This window comes from Thunnus thynnus, chromosome 14 (assembly GCF_963924715.1).
Source record: "Thunnus thynnus chromosome 14, fThuThy2.1, whole genome shotgun sequence".
NCBI lineage: Eukaryota > Metazoa > Chordata > Actinopteri > Scombriformes > Scombridae > Thunnus > Thunnus thynnus.
Window position 1 is genome coordinate 22598483 of NC_089530.1, and position 19522 is coordinate 22618004.

Below are 19522 nucleotides of genomic sequence, written 5' to 3' on the forward strand. Positions count from 1 at the left end.
ATACACCTAATTCTAACCAGACATTCAGCATGTAGTGCATTCCCACTGGAAAAGGGACAGAATTAAGTTTATTTAGAGATGTCTCACATATACTAGGTTAACTTGATTTTTAAGTGTGCTGTTGATGGACAATATTGTCCTGTAATGCAATGCACAACATAAATAGATTATCTTAATTGTGGACTATGGTGAGACAGCTCCAGAATAAAAATAAAGTGTTAATAAATCTTTGGGAAAACATTTTGCTTTCTTTCTGTAGCTTTCCAAAGTCACAGGTAGGCATCTGTTCATCCATGTCCTGTTAAGATAAATGGTAAAGTAATTTTTCTTGTAGACTAACTGTCAAAACAATCAACAAGATTATTACACAGTGTGGAGGCTAAAGGCATGGTGTAACGTGAGCAACTGGGATGCAGCTTTATGTCTCTGTGTGTCATTCTGTGTTAGTGGTGGAAAATAACACAGTAAGTTTACTCAAGTACTGTACTTTAGCACAATTTTGAGGTACTTGTACTTTGCTGGAAACTTTATATTTTCTGCTGCTTTATACTTCTTTTCCACAACACTTAGGACCACAAATTCTGGTTGTTACTCCCCTACATTTTCTTAACAGCTACAGATATTGTTTACTTTGCAGATTAAGATTTGACATTTAAAACATATGGTCACCTTATAAGATATGATCCATCGCTATAGATGTGACTACCCACTAAAGACATAAAGTAGTTAAAACTGGCTTCAGATCAACTAGCTATAATGTTAACATGAGGCTTACATGTTGATGCATCCAATAACATGGTAATAAAACAGTCTGAAAGTAGCCATTTTGCATGAGTACTTTCTCTGCTTGATATTTAAGGTAATTTTTGTGGATAATACTTCTGTGCATTAACTTACATAAAATTTGGAAGGCAATACTTTTACTTGTAATGTAAAAACAAACTAAAACCAACAATACGTTAGTCCGTCTCTCAATACTTCAAGACTTCTTCAGCTTGTCTTTTGCACTCTGACCTAAGCTGATTGGTCCGATTCATTGTAAATCGTTTAAAAAAACGAGTCACAACTATATATTGTTACATTTTTTAGAAAAGGTTAAGTGATTTAAAACACCTGGGCACTGTAGTTTCTAACAATCATTCTCAAGCAGAAGTGAATAGTACATTTTGTCAGGGACTATTTTTAGCTGTGGATTAATACACACTTTACCCTACTGCCTGCCTTGTCCTGGCAATATTATTGTTATTCTCTGTCTTAGCTATCTTTAATAATCTTAACAATATTCTGGAGGCTTTTCTCCCTGAAAATGAAACAATGACTATTTGATACTATGTGGGACGATTAAGATATGCAACTGTTAAAAAAATCAAATATGTTGTTTAATATAACTACAAAATGAGTTTGGTGCCTCATCTAAAATACACAACCATAACAAATCTTTCTGTAGACTTGTTTAAAAGTTTGAAAATGTAATCGTCTCTTATAGTGCCCCCAACAGGCCAGTCAGTGTAATAATTACAAAGTCCACCTGAGTTTGATTAAAATCGGGTTAGTGATGTCTCAGAACTCTCAGATATCTTCAAAACTCAGAATCAATGTACCTGATAAAACTGTGAACAGGATTTCACTAACAGTGGCTTGTGTATGGTTTCTCTTCACTAGATTTCGCTGCATGAACAGAGATATCAGAACAAAAACAGTAATGTGTGAAGCGAACAGCCGGCTGCTTCTTTTAAAGAAATGATAACAACCACACAAGCAGCTAAAACTAAACTGATGTATAATATTGGTAGAATATCCAATTTTGAAAATAACATCTCAACTCAAGATCCACTTACTAACCGAATGTCCTGGTAACCTAATGGTTAAGGTATGTACCATACAGTATAAATGCACCCTTCCTGTCTATTTCTACATTGTTATCTATCAAAACGAAAGCAAAATACAAAAAATTTAAAAAATCCACCACCATCTTTTCAAAAAGGTCCATGTACTAGCTTTTCACAAAGCTTTCACCCATAGCACATGGTCTTCATCAGCAGACAGCATTTGCTCACTTGTCATGGAGATGGATTACAGTTTCATCCGTAGAACCTTTAGGACCTCTCATCTATTTTGGATTATAAATTAAGCATCAACGTACATTGTTGGTCTTAGTACTGTAATAGTAATTTGACAAAACAAGGACCATTTATTAGCTTCTTCTGGAACTTTCAAATGTATCGCATAATCTTCATCAGCACAGTATTCAAATCCACCTTTATATCTCATTTGTTTTCGAGAAGACACACCAGACTTGTCAAAATGACACAAAACCACATAAAAACTCAACCAGGAAATAAAATATCATCCTAACTTTGACAAACGTACAAGTTCTCTTTTCCAGTTAAAAACAAATACAACTTTTAAAAAGTCGTTCCCTTCATGTTCAATCTGACAAAGCTGAATGTGCATTTCATTAGTTTCATTCTCACATGAGACATTCACTATTTCAACGAAACTGACGCCTACACTTGTACTATGACTGCTGGCATGAAAGTAGAACCCAGAAAGAGCTACTATCGCAGTTATGAATCACAAAAAAAGCTCTGCTGATGCTATATTCATATTTCTGAAGATATACTCATATGTTTCTGAAAAACTCAAGAAATATATTGAGTTCGTCCACTATTCATATGTGATTGTGTTCTGGTGCAATACACTAATCTGTGCTGTGTGTGTATGTGTGTGTGTGTTATGCACTTTTATTTCATAAACATGGGAAATCCAGATTTTGTCAGCCAAGTGTCAGCCAATCAGAAACAAATTACTTTTCAAACATAGTTCAGGTAAACAGTTGAACCACCATGATAAATGACTGCTCGAGGTGCATTAAACTGTATGTAACCATAGCAACAGTATTGCTGCTTTATGCAGTGTTAACAGTTAACGAACCATTCATTTGACTGACTAACAAACGAACATTAAGAAATTGATGGCAGCTTCTGTTTTTGCATGTGGTTTTTGTCTGAAGCAACTCGGAGGTGTGCTGATAGAAAAAAAAAATAACAGATTTGGTTGAATCTGTTATTTTCACTTCACGCTGTGGTGTTCTTCACCTTGTGAACGTGATGTTTGCGCTAACTATTAAATATATTTGTGGCAAGGCATCATTTCTTTCTCCGTCAACATTTTATCATCCAATAATAAGAAATGATTTTAATAACACAACACTATGTGGTTAGCATGAACATCAACAATAAAAAGTCTGTTTCAGAAAGCAACTTGAATTCTAGTGTGCACATTCATTTCTATATTTCATTGCATTTAGCATTGTATCCAGCACCTGACACACTGAGGGCTTTGTGGACATGAGCATGACTATCTTTGCAGATTGTCCCACTGGTCAGTTTACCCAGTTGCTAAATTCATCAGTCTCCAGTACATCATACACTCCAGGGCTTCTGGATAGACAGTACAGTACATTTAGAGGCTTCTTTTAACCGTGCCATAATTTTAAAAACAAAAATTATAATTAAATTTCATATTGTCACAGTCACATGGTTGGCCTTGACACAATGATGGACAATGAATATTTGTGGTCATCCCTGAAGTACGGCAGCCCCGAGAGCTCAATGCACTGCAACTTTGAAAACACACACTAACAGACACATCAAAAAGCAAATGAAGAAAACAGCAATATGACAACATATGTGCAGCATTTAGAAGAAAACGCTGCAAAGTGAGAAAACATAACCAAATACAGAAAAGTGCCGCAAAAACAGAAAATAAAATTTGTTTAGTTTCCCGTTTTCTGGCCACTTTGCAGCAGCTTTATTCTAAATGTTGCACATGTGTTGTCAAATCGGTGAATATGTTTTCTAAGTTGCCATACCACTGTGCTGAAGCATCCTTTTGTTTATTTTCTGTCAGTGCGTACATATTAACCTAATGTGGTGGCTATTTGTCCATAAGGGGCACCTATAGTGCTGCCCAATTCTTACAAAAACTATAAACAACAAAGTAGCTCTTACACTTAAATGAACAGAAACAAACACCAAGCTGTGAGCAGTCAGAGCACAGTTGGCAAGGCATAAGAGGACACCAGGTCTTATTCCCACAACTCAGCTCATGTGAAGACCTGCATCTTTTCTTTGGTATTCCAAAGCCATGGCACTAAGAAAATGTCTCAGCTTGTAAAAAGGCTTGGTGTAAATTAATTTCCCTCAACACAACAACAAATTATATCTCCAGTACTACCTATGCTGTAAAAATACAATATAAAACTAATTATAATTTGTAAAGGATTTACTTCAAAGGCTGTAGAGTGCTGTAAATGAAAATGTATTCTACTTACAGGATGTACAGGATGCTGTAGGGGCACACACACACACACACACACACACACACACACACACACACACACACACACGTATACACATAAACACACACAAATCAATACAGACAGACAAAAGGGTGAGACAATCAATACCATTTACATGTGATCAATACTGATCAATTCTTCAGAGTGTGGGAAAATGTGTGTGAATGGCTGTAAATGTCTGCCTTGGTTCATGTTAACTTGTCTATTAGTGCTTCTGTGTGTGTGAGTTTTTCTGTACATTAGGTAGTTCGTAGCTCTTAGTGTGATGATGATGATGATGATGATGATGGTGATGGTGGTGGTGGTGAGACTGAAGATGGTGCCAGTGAAGATGTAAATGTTAACAAGATGGCTACACTGATCCATATAGGAAAATAGAGAGATTTTTTTATGTTTTCTGTCAGTTGGATTGCTGCGGACTGTGAACGTGGTGTACAATTCAGTATAAGAAATAAAGAAAATAAAGAGTTATAACTAATGTAAGTTTACCCAGAGCATTGGCTAGTTGCTGTTTTAAAAGAAGCATAAATTCATTCAAAATCTTGTCTGACAAACCTTCAAGTCATCCCAGACTTTTTCAGTTTTCTGTAATCCTTTGTTAAGGGGTCTCATAACAGCAACAACCTCCACCGTGGTCATTTTCATAGAATACCAGGAGACTTATCAATACATGCTTGCTTGTAACTGCTCATAATGTATGTTGAGTAGAATAGAAATATAAGACAATTCTTCATTGCAGGAAAACTGGAAATAATAAATATCAACACACATACATTACTGGCTCAGTGTGGCTGCCTGATGCAGGAAAATGTAATGAAAAGTCAAGTCAAACTGATTATATCAAACTTAAGAGAATGATGTTGTACTTTTCTAACCATGCTAGCAGCGTGGCCCAGACTGACATATTTCAACAACTATTGGATGGATGTGGTACAGATATCTATGGCTCCCAGAGGATGTACAATAATGACTTTTCCTGTAGTGCAGGAGTGTGATTTTTAGTGAAATGTCTTGACAACTGTTGGATTGGTTGCCATTAAACATAGTACAGACATTCACATTCCCCTCAGGATGAACTGTAACAACTTTGGTAATCCTTTTTCATCAATACTTGGTTTATGACCAAATACCTCCAAAACCAATGACATTCCCATTGGCCTCAGCTGTACTTTTTGTTTAGTGCTGATTAGCAAATGTTAGCGTACTAATACTAAGATGTTGAACATGGTAAACATTACATCTGCTGAACATCAGCATGTTAGCATTGTCATTGAGAGCATATTAGCATGCTGAAGTTAGCATTTAGCTCAAAGCCCAACAGTGCTTATTTATAACCTCACCTGTAGGCTGTAGCGTTGTTAATTGATAAACCATGCTAGTAGTCCAACCACAGTCCTGGATGAACTACCAGCATGCACCATTTAACCTCAGCAGATGTTTAGGAACGCAGCAGCACATCTGCATCAGCCAACCTAAATGATTTCACACCTCTGTTTGTCTCCCTCCACTGTTTCCCGGTGGCGGCTCACATCAAGTTCAAAGCTTTGACACCTTCAAGGCGACCAATAGAATAACACCCTCCAACACTGAGTCACTCATCAGGCTACATGTCCATTCCGGTCTGCAAATGAACAACATCTGGTAATACCATCACTGCCTGATACAAATCACGATCCAGACTCTTCTCGTTTGTGGTTTCACGATTGTGGAATGAGTTACAGCTCCACACGGTCTTCTGACTCCCTTGGTGTCTTCAAAAAATGCCTGAAAACTCAGCTCTTCCATGAACACCTCAACACCTGAACCCCTTTAATTTTTTGTTGATTGTTGCACTGCTTTCTTGGTGTTTATGGTATTTCCTATGCACTTGACTATTTCCAGTCCTATCTTACTTTAATTAACAAAAAAAAAACAAAAAACAACCTCTGTTTAGCGCTCTCTGTACCTGGTCTGCTACTTGGGAATTTGTACTACAGCTCTTTTAGTTACTGTCATCTGCTTGATTGTCTTGCCTCAAGTCACTTTGGATGAAAGCGTCTGCCAAAAGACAACATGTAAATATAAATGTAAAACATAAAATAACATGTACACCTGAAATAAAAGCACTCGTCGAGTATATTTAAATTGGGAATAGGTTCATATCAGGTTAGTTTTATTTCTGCAAGCACAGTGGATTTTTACACTGTTACTTAACCAGTTTTTAGTCCTATACATATGAACTAGGAGGAATTAACATATTATTACGTCTGACCATTAATGGATATCACATTTAATAGTTTTGCTGGTCCAGGAGATACATGAATGATGACATTAAATTATGGCCTTTGTCACGTCGTCCTCTCTCATTATTCCATTCACTCTAGAAAAACTAGATGCAAATAGACTCAATAGAAGTACCAGTAAAGCACCAAGTACTGCACTCAACCAACAGATTTAAGGTCGCCTTTTATCTTTATTACCTTGGAATAGTTTCAGCCGGATAAGCAGCACATCTACTGTCTTAATAAATAACCTTCACTTCAATCGACTACCACTTCTGTTGAGTTTACAGAAAGGGTGAGATAAGACGGGTATTTCTGCATGGTTGATTTTATACAAGTGCATTTAAATGTTTCTCACTTTATATTGACATTTGTGGTTGCTTCTGTTCTCCTCTGCAAATTTGCTTAAACAGGCAGATCATCCCATTTCTGGAACATTGAAACCTAACAGAGTTTTATGGCATCGTTCAGCAGCCCCGAGGGTATTTAAGGGTAATTACAGATTACTCACTACAGTAAACACCATTAAACACAGGGGAGTTTAAAGAGCTGTAAATTTAAATATAGTGCCAACAATTTTGTAACAGTGAACAGGAAAGCAAAGTGACGGCCATAGGTTAGGTCATGTGATGATGATGAGATAAAGTCAGGAGAAGAGGTGACGAACACTGTCCATAAAATCTATCACTGTTTTTATGGACAAATCGGCAGTCCACTCCCCTAAACATTAGTTCCTTATTGACAGTCATTAGATGTTAACAGCTGCGCCCTCAGTCGTTTCTGGTAATAAAAATATCAAGTTTATTTTACTATTGTGATTATTAAACGTGTTAATCTATCATCAGCATGCTTATGTTGCCTGAGGAGAGACTTCATTACAGGGTATCGGGTGAGTCAGGCTGTTGAACAAAGTATTTACCGAGAATCAAGTGTGAACCAACTCGTTCACAATGGTGGACGCCTTTTACTCGCCTTTTACCTGTAATGACTGTGATGACTAATACAGTTAATATTAGTAAACCATTTGTTTTCATTACTGGTAACAGAGATGATTTTTTTTTTACTCACCAGGAAAGAAAAAGTTACGTAAGATCATGCGATAACAAAATGCTCAGAAATATAGAGACTGAGCTTCAAAATTTGTACTCCAAAATTTAATATATGTTTTTTAAGTAACTGAATATGTTTTGAATTAAAAGTGCAAGTAAGTGTGTAAGTGTGTGTGTTTGTGTTTAACAGATATTGACAAATGGTCATTCACTGCTAATGGAAAGCCAATCGGTTCCCATGCAGTGAACCATGACCCCCCCACCCCTCCCACCCCCCCCACCATAATACAATACTGGCCACCTGGACTAATAGAGTGTGTGTAAATGTGTGTGAGCAAGTGTCTGTGTGTGTCCATAATAATATTGACTGGTTGTAATGTGAGAGGTCAGGACACAATAGCGCTATGACTCTGAAGACCTAACACCATGCTGAGAAAGGTCACAGCTATGTGTGACACACCCACACCCACACACACCCACACACACACACACACATACACACACACTTTTTCTGAACTGTGAAGGATTTTTCTTCACATGTGACTCAGAATTTTTTTTTGTCCTGATGGATCTCATGCATGCACATTAGAGATGTACGCCCATTACTCCCATTTTATATGGTTTTAACAATAAGAGGTCGATTATGAACAAATGCACAACTATTTGGTTTGTGTTGACTTCCATAAAGGCTGCCATAGATCATAGCCAAGACATCACATGCAAGCCTGAATGTAAAAAAAGCATAATGAAGAAACAAAAGTACTCATTGAAGTATTAATTCTCATCAGTGTTTCAATGTTATTACTTAAAGTTGAACAAACAGAGCACATCAAAATACAAAAGGGGGAAAAGAGCATATTTTTTCTTTATTTGTTTGTGATCAAAGTTTTCTTTACATGAGATAACATTCATGGTAATAACACAAATTCCACACTGGACGAGACAATATTTTAGTTTGTTTTTTTTAACTACGTCCAGGAAGCAGTACAGCTGTTTTGAAATATTCAACTCCCTCTGATTCTTTTGTTTGTTCTGACTTAATTTAGCATATTTGGTCTCTGGCTGCCTAAAATATTAAGCAAATTATTGCTTAATTTATTTTCAACATTAAAATCCAAGTAGAAAACAGATCCTGTTTATAGGATACCAGAACCAACAATGCCTTAGTTCATCTCTCAATACTTTCTGACTTTCCCATACTGTCTGTGGCACTCAACCCCAAGCAGATTCATTCCTTCTAAAGATGTAAATCTTTAAAAATGAGTCACAAATATTAGTTTCATTTCAAAAAAGGAGTCAGGAATTACTCAAACTGGGGGAAATAGTACAGCCTGAAAATGTGCGCTGTTATCACGTCTCCTCTCTCTCTATGATGGCAGACTTTTCACTCCACCTTCAAGTGTAGCCACTTGGATACAATACTTTCGATTTGTAATGGATCAATCGACCCTTAGATAGATTGATTCATTGTTTTAGTCTTTCTATGTCATAAAATGTTAGCTGTGAAAAAAATGGGAGCTGTGCAGACGCTAATAGCTGGACCTGTGCCTGATGAGCTTGGGCACTCGTGTCTGGGTAGCGGCGCTTGGTGCTAACAGCTAAGCCTAGCATAGCACTCATTACCGGGGGGTGGGTGCTGGTTAGGGCTGCCGGCGGTGAAGGTAGGTAGCTGGACTGTAGGGCGAGGTTCCGCAGGGGGCTAAGGCTAGATTATTTAAGGCGGGGAATTAGCAGTGCAATAGCCACTTCTCAGTGTGTGTAAGGCTGGAGATATACTTGCATTTTAACCATGTGTTTGCGTAGACAACCAGCTGCGTCCTTGGCGGAATTGTTCACATACTTGCCGATGTACTTTGTGTGTTAATGGAGGATGCCACTAGAAGGCACACCAGAGAACTAAGGATATAAATATAAACTTTTGGAGCACAGATGGTATGTAAGGCTCCTAAATCAAGCATGTTGTGACAATGGCAAGTATGTTTCTCTTGTTCTGCCAATGTGAAAAACTGATGATGAGAAACGCCACCAGTATTTTTGAATGTCCACCAAGACGTTTGATGATTTTCTCTGTCAACCCACTGCTGACCCTTGACCCTGTCACATCCACATACTGCCCCTAAACGGCCCCTACCGTTCATGTGCATATTGCATCTTGCAGACATGTAGCGTTAATTTCTGAGGACGCACACAACCAACGCTCCAAACAGATTCAGGATACGCAAAGCAGCCATCATATGCATGCAAACACATAGTTTAAAGCAAGTATATGTCCGGCCTAAGAGCCTCTCCTGCTGAACGTGGAGGCCTCCCCACTTCTGATTATGACAAGGGCCGGACCAGCGCTAGAGCTCAGACACTGGGGGGAAGGTCTCTAACCCCAGGAAAGCTAAGTTTTTTTTAAATGACTATTTTTATTATTTCGTTTTGTTACTGTTAATTATTGTACCTTGTTTTGTCAACTTTAATATAGTTAGATAGATTGATTGATAGATTAAAGGACTGCTTGTTCTTTCTATGCCGCCTGCGTGTGTCCTTAAAATACTGGTTGTGTTGCGGTGAAGTTTGATGAGTATTTGCAGTGCATTTTCCTGTTTGTGGTTGCCTAAGGGGATGTTGTGGCCTCAGGATACAACTGTGGTGTGAAAAATATTGGATTGATGCCAATGCACTCTTTATCAGCCTTCAAGGATGGCATCTGGGAAGTAAGATAGGGCTTAGACTTTCTCTAGTCATACTGTGTGTACCTGGTCGGCTGCTGCATGAATTTGTTATAATAAAAGTTTATCAGTTTTAACAAGTCCTGGTGTTACCCCTTCAATTTTGATGTTTAATTACAGAAACATCTAGCCTATACCTACATTTTAATCTAGGTTTATTGCAATACCAATCTTTAAACTTTTTGAACATTTGTGTATTTTTGGGTGAAAACAGATTAACCCCCCCAAAAGCTGTGGCTTATAAATTGTCAAAACATGTAAAAACTTCTGTATGGACTTCAAAGTGTTATGGTTGGATTTTATCTTGAAAAATGTTGGTGTGCTTGTGATGTAGCATGACATCATATTACTTTATGTCTTGTCAAAGCAATAAAATAATGTTCCGCGGTGTTTGTTGTGCGATTCAAAAGTCTATCAGATTTAGATTTGTTTTGTGGAAAATATGAAATCTGTGTTGTGTTCAAAGTAGATTTCGAGCGGTCGATTAAGAACTGACAGTTACAATCCATTGCTGCATGACAGTGCCACCTAACACCACATCGAAGAATTTGAATACCCTCAAAAATTTCTGTTTCACTACAATGCTTTGCTTACCGACTTTATGCAATAAGCTCTCTGTTCAGAAATGGGTGAGGCTTATTTGACTGCATGGTGAAGTGTCCGTTGTGACAAACTGAAATCTAAAAGCCAGATTAATCTTTGTGTTTGCCTTTTTCTTTGTCTCACTCTTTTTTCCTATCTCTCTATCTCACTCGTCTCTCAGTCTTTATCTTACAACTCTGCCTGAAACTCCATTAACTTATTTCCATGTGGTACTCCACTGTGAAACAGGATGAGTTGTGCCGACTGAAAAACATTGTGCATGCATGTGTATGTGTGTGTGTGTGTGTGTGTGTGTGTGTGTGTGTGTGTGTGTGTGTGTGTGTGTCTGTGTGTGTGTGTGTATGTGTGTGTGTGTGTTCTCTGCTTGTTGATCAGTTCCAGCAGTCTGGTAGTACAGTTGTTCTCACTTTGCTGTGATCAAACACTAGTGACAGACGCACTCCTGTGCACACAAACACACACCTTATGTCATGCAGTGTGATAATTAAAGACTATACCATAGTGTTGTCATGTTTGGGCTGGAATCCATCCTTCAGGTCCTGACAAACCAAACAGACCTCAACAGGGCCTTACAGACCACTAGTCAAAATGCTTAACACAGTATATTCTGACAAATGGACTGGATGGCAAACATTCAGTACCTAAATAGCTTAATCAGTTGCTATGACAGCAAGATAACATATTAAGCTTCCCTGTTTTAGAAAATTGGTTACATAGAGGTGTAATTATGTTAATGCCAACAAGATGGAAGGTAATTGCAACTTCAAACCAACTTCAATCACAGGCGTTCAAAGAAGCCTGTTGATTTTGTTAAAGTAGAATAATTTCTTAGTTTTATTGACCCCTACTGGCACTGATTAGGGAACTGCAACAGCACTGAGACCCTTTGATACACAACATTAATGTGTCAAAAATGACGATGTAATGTGCAATGACTTATTGATGTTAAAGGAACCTGCACCTTCTGCGCTTCTGTCTACATTGACGAATACGCGCGTGTCAACGCCCATGTACAGTATGGTGTTTACAATACAGCGGGTCAGTGACACTCCGGACAAAACATGTTGAGAGGGAATTTGCTGCAGCTCAAAGTTCATTTTTTTCAGATGTAGGCATTGTTTTTAGTTACCAGGCACACATTCAGAGAGTAAAACTACCTTAATGTGCCTACTTTGTTTACATATTCTGAAAGTGTCAAAAAAGTAGCCAAACCCGACCAATATATTTCTATATTTTGTTTGTGTTAGTGTTAATTATTGTACCTTGTTTCGTCAATTTTAATATAGTCAGATAGATTGTTTAAAGGACTGTTTGTTCTTTATATGCCTCTTGCATGTGTCATTAAAATACTGGTTGTGTTGCAATGAAGTGTGATGAGTATTTGCAATACATTTTCCAGTTTGCAGTGACCTAAGGGGATGTTGTGGCCTCAGGACACAACTGTGGTGTGATAAATATTGGATTGATGCCCATGCACTCTTTATCAGCCTTCAAGGACCCCTACTGGTGCTGATTAGGGAACTGCAACAACACTGAAACCCTTTGATACACAACATTAATGTGTCAAAATCGACGCAGTAATGACTTATTAATGTTAAAGGAACTTGTAGCTTCTGCGCTTCTGTCTACATTGACGAACATGCATGTGTCAACGTCCATGTACAGTAGTTCATTTTTTCAAACGTAGGCATTGTTTTAAGTTACCAGGCACACATTCACAGAGTAAAACTACCTTAATGTGCCTACTTTGTTTACATATTCTGAAAATGTCAAAAAGTAGCCAAACCTATTTCTATATGAAGAGCATTTAGAGGTCTGATGTGTTTCCTTGATGCTGCAAACTCACCACATGGTCCATTTAGTATCTGTTCTAGAGCTTTCAATGATATCCTCCTCACCAAATGCATTTTGCTCACATAGACATTCTGAGATTCTGAGATTTCTGAGAACTTTTTTCTTCACGCATCTTTATATGTTTATATATTAAACCTTATCAACTTATGAAGATCATGTGATATGATCAAAAGCTTCTGAACAGCTACTGCAGGGATCTTGTGGTGAGATTTTAAGGTCGAGAATAAACTTTGAACTTTAGCTTTTAAGACAGTATGGACAAGACGTCCTTCAACTTGCATTAACAGATTTTTTGGCCACTTGGGGGGCAGCAGAAACAAGTTGTGAACACAACACTGACATAGCATCAGCTTTTGTTTTTCATTCAGAGTCATGATTCTGTCCACTTGGTGGACAATATTCACTCTCTTTTAGCTCTGTTTTTGGTCTCCACCAACTCCTGAGGGAAATATCTGGCTCTTTAGCCGCTAAATGCTCCACTTAGCAACTAGTTGACTGGCTTGTCACTAACTGTGTCTTGTTTGCCATTCAGTGCTGTTGGCAGAACACAACTCTGTGAGAGCACAAAGAGCATTGATGGACTAAGGCTTTCTCAGGGGTAGGGGTGAAAAAATATAAAGGGCACCCGATTCATTCAAATGGGCCCCCACTTCAGTATGTTAGACTTAGGGGAACTTAAATCGCACTTTTTCTTTTTCTTTTTTTGTTCACTAGAAGGGCACCCATACAGAACCTCCATCTCACCCCATTACAACATCATCATAGGGCCCTGGATTACATCCTCTTCTTTTAATAGGTATATCATATTTTCTCGTTTTTGAGGGTTCTTTACAGGCCACTATCGCATCTTCTTCCACTGAAAGGGCTCCATGAGGACCCTTCATTCCAGATTATCACATATAGATGCCCTCTATAGGCCATTTCATCCTGATTTACCCATAACTAGACAGTCATTACAGAACTTGTAACTGGTATATTTTCTCCTTTGTGTGGGCACCTTAGAGGGCATTGTATCATAATGTAGGGACACCGTAGAGGGCATTTTATAATAATGTGGGGACACCTTAGAGGGCACTTTATCATGGGGGCACCTTAGAGGGCACTTTATCATGGGGGCACCTTAGAGGGCATTTTATCATGGGGGCACCTTAGAGGGCACTTTACCATGGGGGCACCTGAGAGGGCATTTTACCATACTGTGGGGCCACTTTAGAGGGCACTTTATCATGGGGGCACCTTAGAGGGCATTTTACCATGGGGGCACCTGAGAGGGCATTTTATCATGGGGGCACCTGAGAGGGCATTTTATCACGGGGCACCTTAGAGGGGCACTTTATCATGAGGGCACCGGAGAGGGCATTTTAACATGGAGGCACCTTAGAGGGCACTTTATCATGGGGGCACCTTAGAGGGCATTTTATCATGGGGGCACCTGAGAGGGCATTTTACCATACTGTGGGGCCACCTTAGAAGGCATTTTATCATGGGGGCACCTTAGAGGGCACTTTATCATGGGGGCACCTTAGAGGGCACTTTATCATGGGGGCACCTTAGAGGGCACTTTATCATGGGAGCACCTAAGAGGGCATTTTACCATACTGTGGGGCCACCTTAGAGGGCATTTAACCATACTGTGGGGCCACCTTAGAGGGCATTTTATCATGGGGCCACCTTAGAGGGCATTTAACCATACTGTGGGGCCACCTTAGAGGGCATTTTATCATGGGGCCACCTTAGAGGGCATTTAACCATACTGTGGGGCCACCTTAGAGGGCATTTTATCATGGGGCCACCTTAGAGGGCATTTTATCATGGGAGCACCTAAGAGAGCATTTTACCACACTGTGGGGCCACCTTAGAGGGCATTTAACCATACTGTGGGGCCACCTTAGAGGGAACTTTATCATGGGGGCACCTTAGAGGGCACTTTTGCTGTATTTTTGTATCTGTTTTTTGCCCCTCCTGCCCCACCCCGCCCCCTGAGTCCACCAGTTGATGAGAGTGAACTGAAACAGTAAAGTTGCAGCCGGACAGCTGAACAATGAGCTGAAACTCACTATAAAACTCTGTAAAGCTGCAGAGCTGCAGAGCTGAGTGATAATTCTCTGTAGGTTCATCACTACAAGACCAATATACAACACCTCTCTCTAAATATTGTAATTTGATAAATTGTTTTTATAAAAATGTAGATTATAGCAGCTTTAAAGTGATAAAATATATATATATATATATATATATATATATGAACATCTACATGGCAAAGTTTGCTGATGAAGATGACATGAGTCATCTCAGTAAGATAAATAGGTTTACATTAAAGTTAGGTTTCCATCTATTTGTATTAAAAATGCTGTATAAAACAGCATTTAATTGTTCATTCAGCAGACAGTAGACATGCACATCTCGAAACTGACAATGTGTGCTGTGAGAAAGAAATACAATGAGCTCTGGGTTTGTGAGTAGAAAGTCAATTTGGGTATTGGAAAAGAAAACTGTGGTTAGTGAGTTACCTCAACAGCTCAGTGTGAACAGAGGAAATGGAAAAATAGACATGGTTGCTCTAATAGATGGTCTCTACAGTGCTTGTGTATGTGTGTTAGTCTTAACTGCCACATGAGGTCAAAGCAAAGAGTGGAAAAACACATCTAGAAGTGCACACACACCTTTGTGTCAACATTATCACATCTGACCCGATAGTTGGAAAATATCAAGTTAAACTGTCCATATCTGTTTTTAACTATATTTTTTCATCTGTGCCAGGATTTTTGTTTGTCATAAGCACAAAATTTGGCCAGTAAAGCTTTTATTTTGTGCAATTACTTTAGTTTCTAAAATAAACTTGCATTGTATGCAAATACTTTCGACCAGTTACACTGAGTGTGATTTGAGTGTGAATGTGCACACCCGAATTTTCATTTTGCAGCAAGTCAGAAAATAGACATATGCATGAAACAACACAGTATAGCAACATTAGTTCTAAACAGGAACACAGAATGGCAGAGGTCAAAACTGCAAATGTACAGTAGCTAAACAAATAACGACTAGCTAATGTTGGCATATTGTACAATAAGGGCATCGAGTGCAAAATATAGAAACATATATTGTGCCTTATCAATTATTAATTGCATTGTAGGGAATTACTTTAGTTTAAGATATTTCACAGCTGAGAGGTCACTTATCAGGCTATCTATCACCTGGGCCACATCCTGCCTCAGAGGCAATGCATTCTGGGAAGTCTGGCTTGTCAATTTTGGAGACTGGGTACACCTCCTAGACCTGTTCGCTTTCAAGAACGCTCCTCAATGACCTCTCTGTTAGGCATACATGGGGAGATAGTGGTTTTGCCTTTTTAGCTAGCTTAGCTAGCTTAATCACCGTCAGTTTTCTTCTATAAATTTGACTTGATGAGACCAATGAGAATTCTTTCCTTCATTCATGCTTTGTATTAATTCATCTAGCTTTCAAATGGGTGGCACATGCACAAAATTAGGGCCACCTGTTCCTACACGTATGGGGCAGGCACGGTTTGAATTTTTCCGTCAAGCCCTCTTCATTCTTCAAACAGCTACTTGAGAGTCAAACACAATGAATACCGTTGACGAGAAACTATCCGAAAGTGTGCACCGTTATGTCCATTTCTATGTTTCATTGTATTGAGACAACAAAGACACACAAAGCTGCAGAGGTCTTGAGAGATCAGGTAAGTGATATGTGGTGCAACGGGGAGGAGGCTAAAACCCACATTCAAGTGTGGCTATTCAGAACCAGTATAAACATTTTTGCCTTCAGAGGTGGTTGGACACATCATACAAAGTAGTTTGTTTCCAACACACTGAAACCTTTAGTGTGCTCTTGAGCAAAGTGACAGGAAACGAGGCAGTGCAAGAAAAGAGCAAACATTCTCACTCAATGCATGCTTTTGGTATACATTCAAATCTTATTACATAAGAACACTGTTTTTTGCTTGTAATGCAAATTTTGCCAGTATCTGATTGACACGTGAAAATTCAGTTACACATCACTATTCACAAGGGTAAATGTCATTTGTGCAGGAAAAACAAGACATTTCACAAGCTTACATACCAAAACAACACATGGCACATGCAGATTCCAATGTGTCACAAGTTTAAAAATATGAAACATTCATAGTGAGCATGCTGCAAAAGGAAATGTTGCACTAAAATTAAATGCCAGAATAGACTACAGTGGATGTACACTGTGGGAGGAGCCACCTAATTTCAACAACATGACCTCATGACCTTTTCTCACCTGAAACACATGTTCTGCTCTACGCTTCACGTTTACATTAAACCCTCCATATCGCTCACTTTCTTGCTGCATATCTCTAGTGTTGTGCAGTGCAACCCCCACCCCCCACCCCCCCACAGATATATACTCAGCTAACACATTTAAGAAAAATAAAACCCACCACATACTCCCTTAAAAAACCCAAACTGTGATATTTCAGAGGCAGGATGCAGATATTTAGATGAAAGAAGCAGAGATGGTAGAAAGTGCGCCGGGTGTTTCCCCCTGCAGAGGGTTTTAGTCCCACTCAGAGAAATCCACAGAAAATTTTACTATGTAAATATTACATTTATACCATGTTACTACGTTGTCGTCCGCATATTTCATTATCAGGAGGAGAGAACTCTTGCAGAAAGTGCCAATAATGCACCCAATAAAGTTGAAGTGGGAGCCAAAATCGTGATCGCAATTATTTGGATCAAATCTACCTCCGAGCGTGTTTGAAATTAAATTTAATCTGTAAAGATAGCATGTTAATGGCTCACATATGAAAATCTATCAGGTGAAAAAATAGACATAACAAGAATATATAGAAAAACTATGAAAATGTTGCTATTTAAATCCCGTTTGCACCAAATAACAGCACCAATACTCCTGAATGAGAGTTTTCCCAACAAGAGTACTGCAGTTTGGGTCATTAGGAGTGAAATTATAATCTAAACTAAGTACAGGAAATGACCCCAATTTGCACAGGATTATAGGTAGTAGACAGGTGCTTGGAAACGTGAGACTTGACCTTTTTTTAAGCACTAATAGGTAAAAAATTTACCTTAAGTACCACACCAAGGTTTTGCGCAGATAAAATGGAAGTGGCACTACTATAAATTGTGTGTTTGATCTCACACAACATGTATTTTAGGGCGTTCTTGTTTAGAGTGGCAGAATATGGGAGGAGGCAGAATAACTTTATACTAATAGCTGTTACACCTGATTCATTACCTCAGACTGTAGTGGAGGAAACTCAGTCTGAAATTTAATGTCTCGGAAAAGCAGGTGTGAAATCTGTGGCACCGTTTTATCAGACACGCATGAAAGGTGAGCGACAATAGCCGGGTCTAAACGGTGAGAGAGCGAGAGATGCAAATTAAAACGTGTATTATTAAGATATGTTCCCGAATTTCTCCTCTCAGCACCAGAAAACAAGACATAAAATGCAACGATGTGTGGCTTCCTGCTTATTTGTCCTGATCAGATAAGACTTTATTGATCCCCAGAGGCGAAATTCTCATGTTACAGCAGTGCAGAAAACAAGGAAACAGATAAGAACTAGGAGTAATAAACAAAACAAAATAAGTATACTGTATATACATTATAAACGTTACAATACTTAGACTATACACATGACCTGACTTGTTATATATGTATGTTCTACAGATGAAGTAATGAATACAAATAAATTAAATATGCAATAGTGTTACCAACATATGTGTATATGCACCCCCCTTCCCCCACACACACATATATACTCTGTATGTGTATGTGAGTGTGTGTATGTATGTGTTCATTGGGGACAAAAGCTGTGTCCCCACCTGGGAAAAAGCTGATTTTTGGGTCAGTGGTTAAGGTTGGGTTAGGTTTAAGGTTAGGGTAAGTCTCCAGGAAATGAATGTAAGTCTATGTAATGTTACCAAAGTGACCATGATCTGATGTGTGTGTGTGTGTGTGTGTGTGTGTAGCACTTTATGCAAATCATGTGAACTGAAGCTGTGCTCATTCACATCTGTAGGCCTATTAAAATTAAAATATTGCGTTGAAGGAAAATCTTTCTCCCCCGATGGTAATTTGCAACAGGCTTAGTAAATATACTCTAGACTGTCAATCAGGCTGTTTTGATTACAGATTACCAAAAGTGTTAGTGAGATTTTTCAGGTCTAAAACATGATGTGTAAGTGTGAGTAGAGATTTTGTTTGTTTATTGTTTGTTTGTTTGTTTGTTTTTTGCCTGCAGTCATTTAATGAAAGCAGTTTTTTATAAGAAATCACCGAATTGAAAACTCTGCAGGCAGAAGCACTGAACATACTCAATTTTTTTTATGGTGGTTTTATTTAATATTCAGGTCTATATATATATATATGGTATCTATATTTATATTTTTTGTCACTAACAAACCTGTCAGAACCACATATGTCAACGGCACGTTCCATCATGTGCCATGTGTTAGTGTTTGTGTGTGTGTGTGTGTGAAGTTTCCATAGAGAACCGTGGGCTGACTCAAAATGAGAACTCAGGGTTTCCTCTACAAGCCTGAGACGCAGAAGAAGAGTGGAAAACTGGTTTCACACGCACGCGCGTGCACACACACACACACACACACACATATATACACAATATTCTACAACACCATACGTACACACAGCATACACATG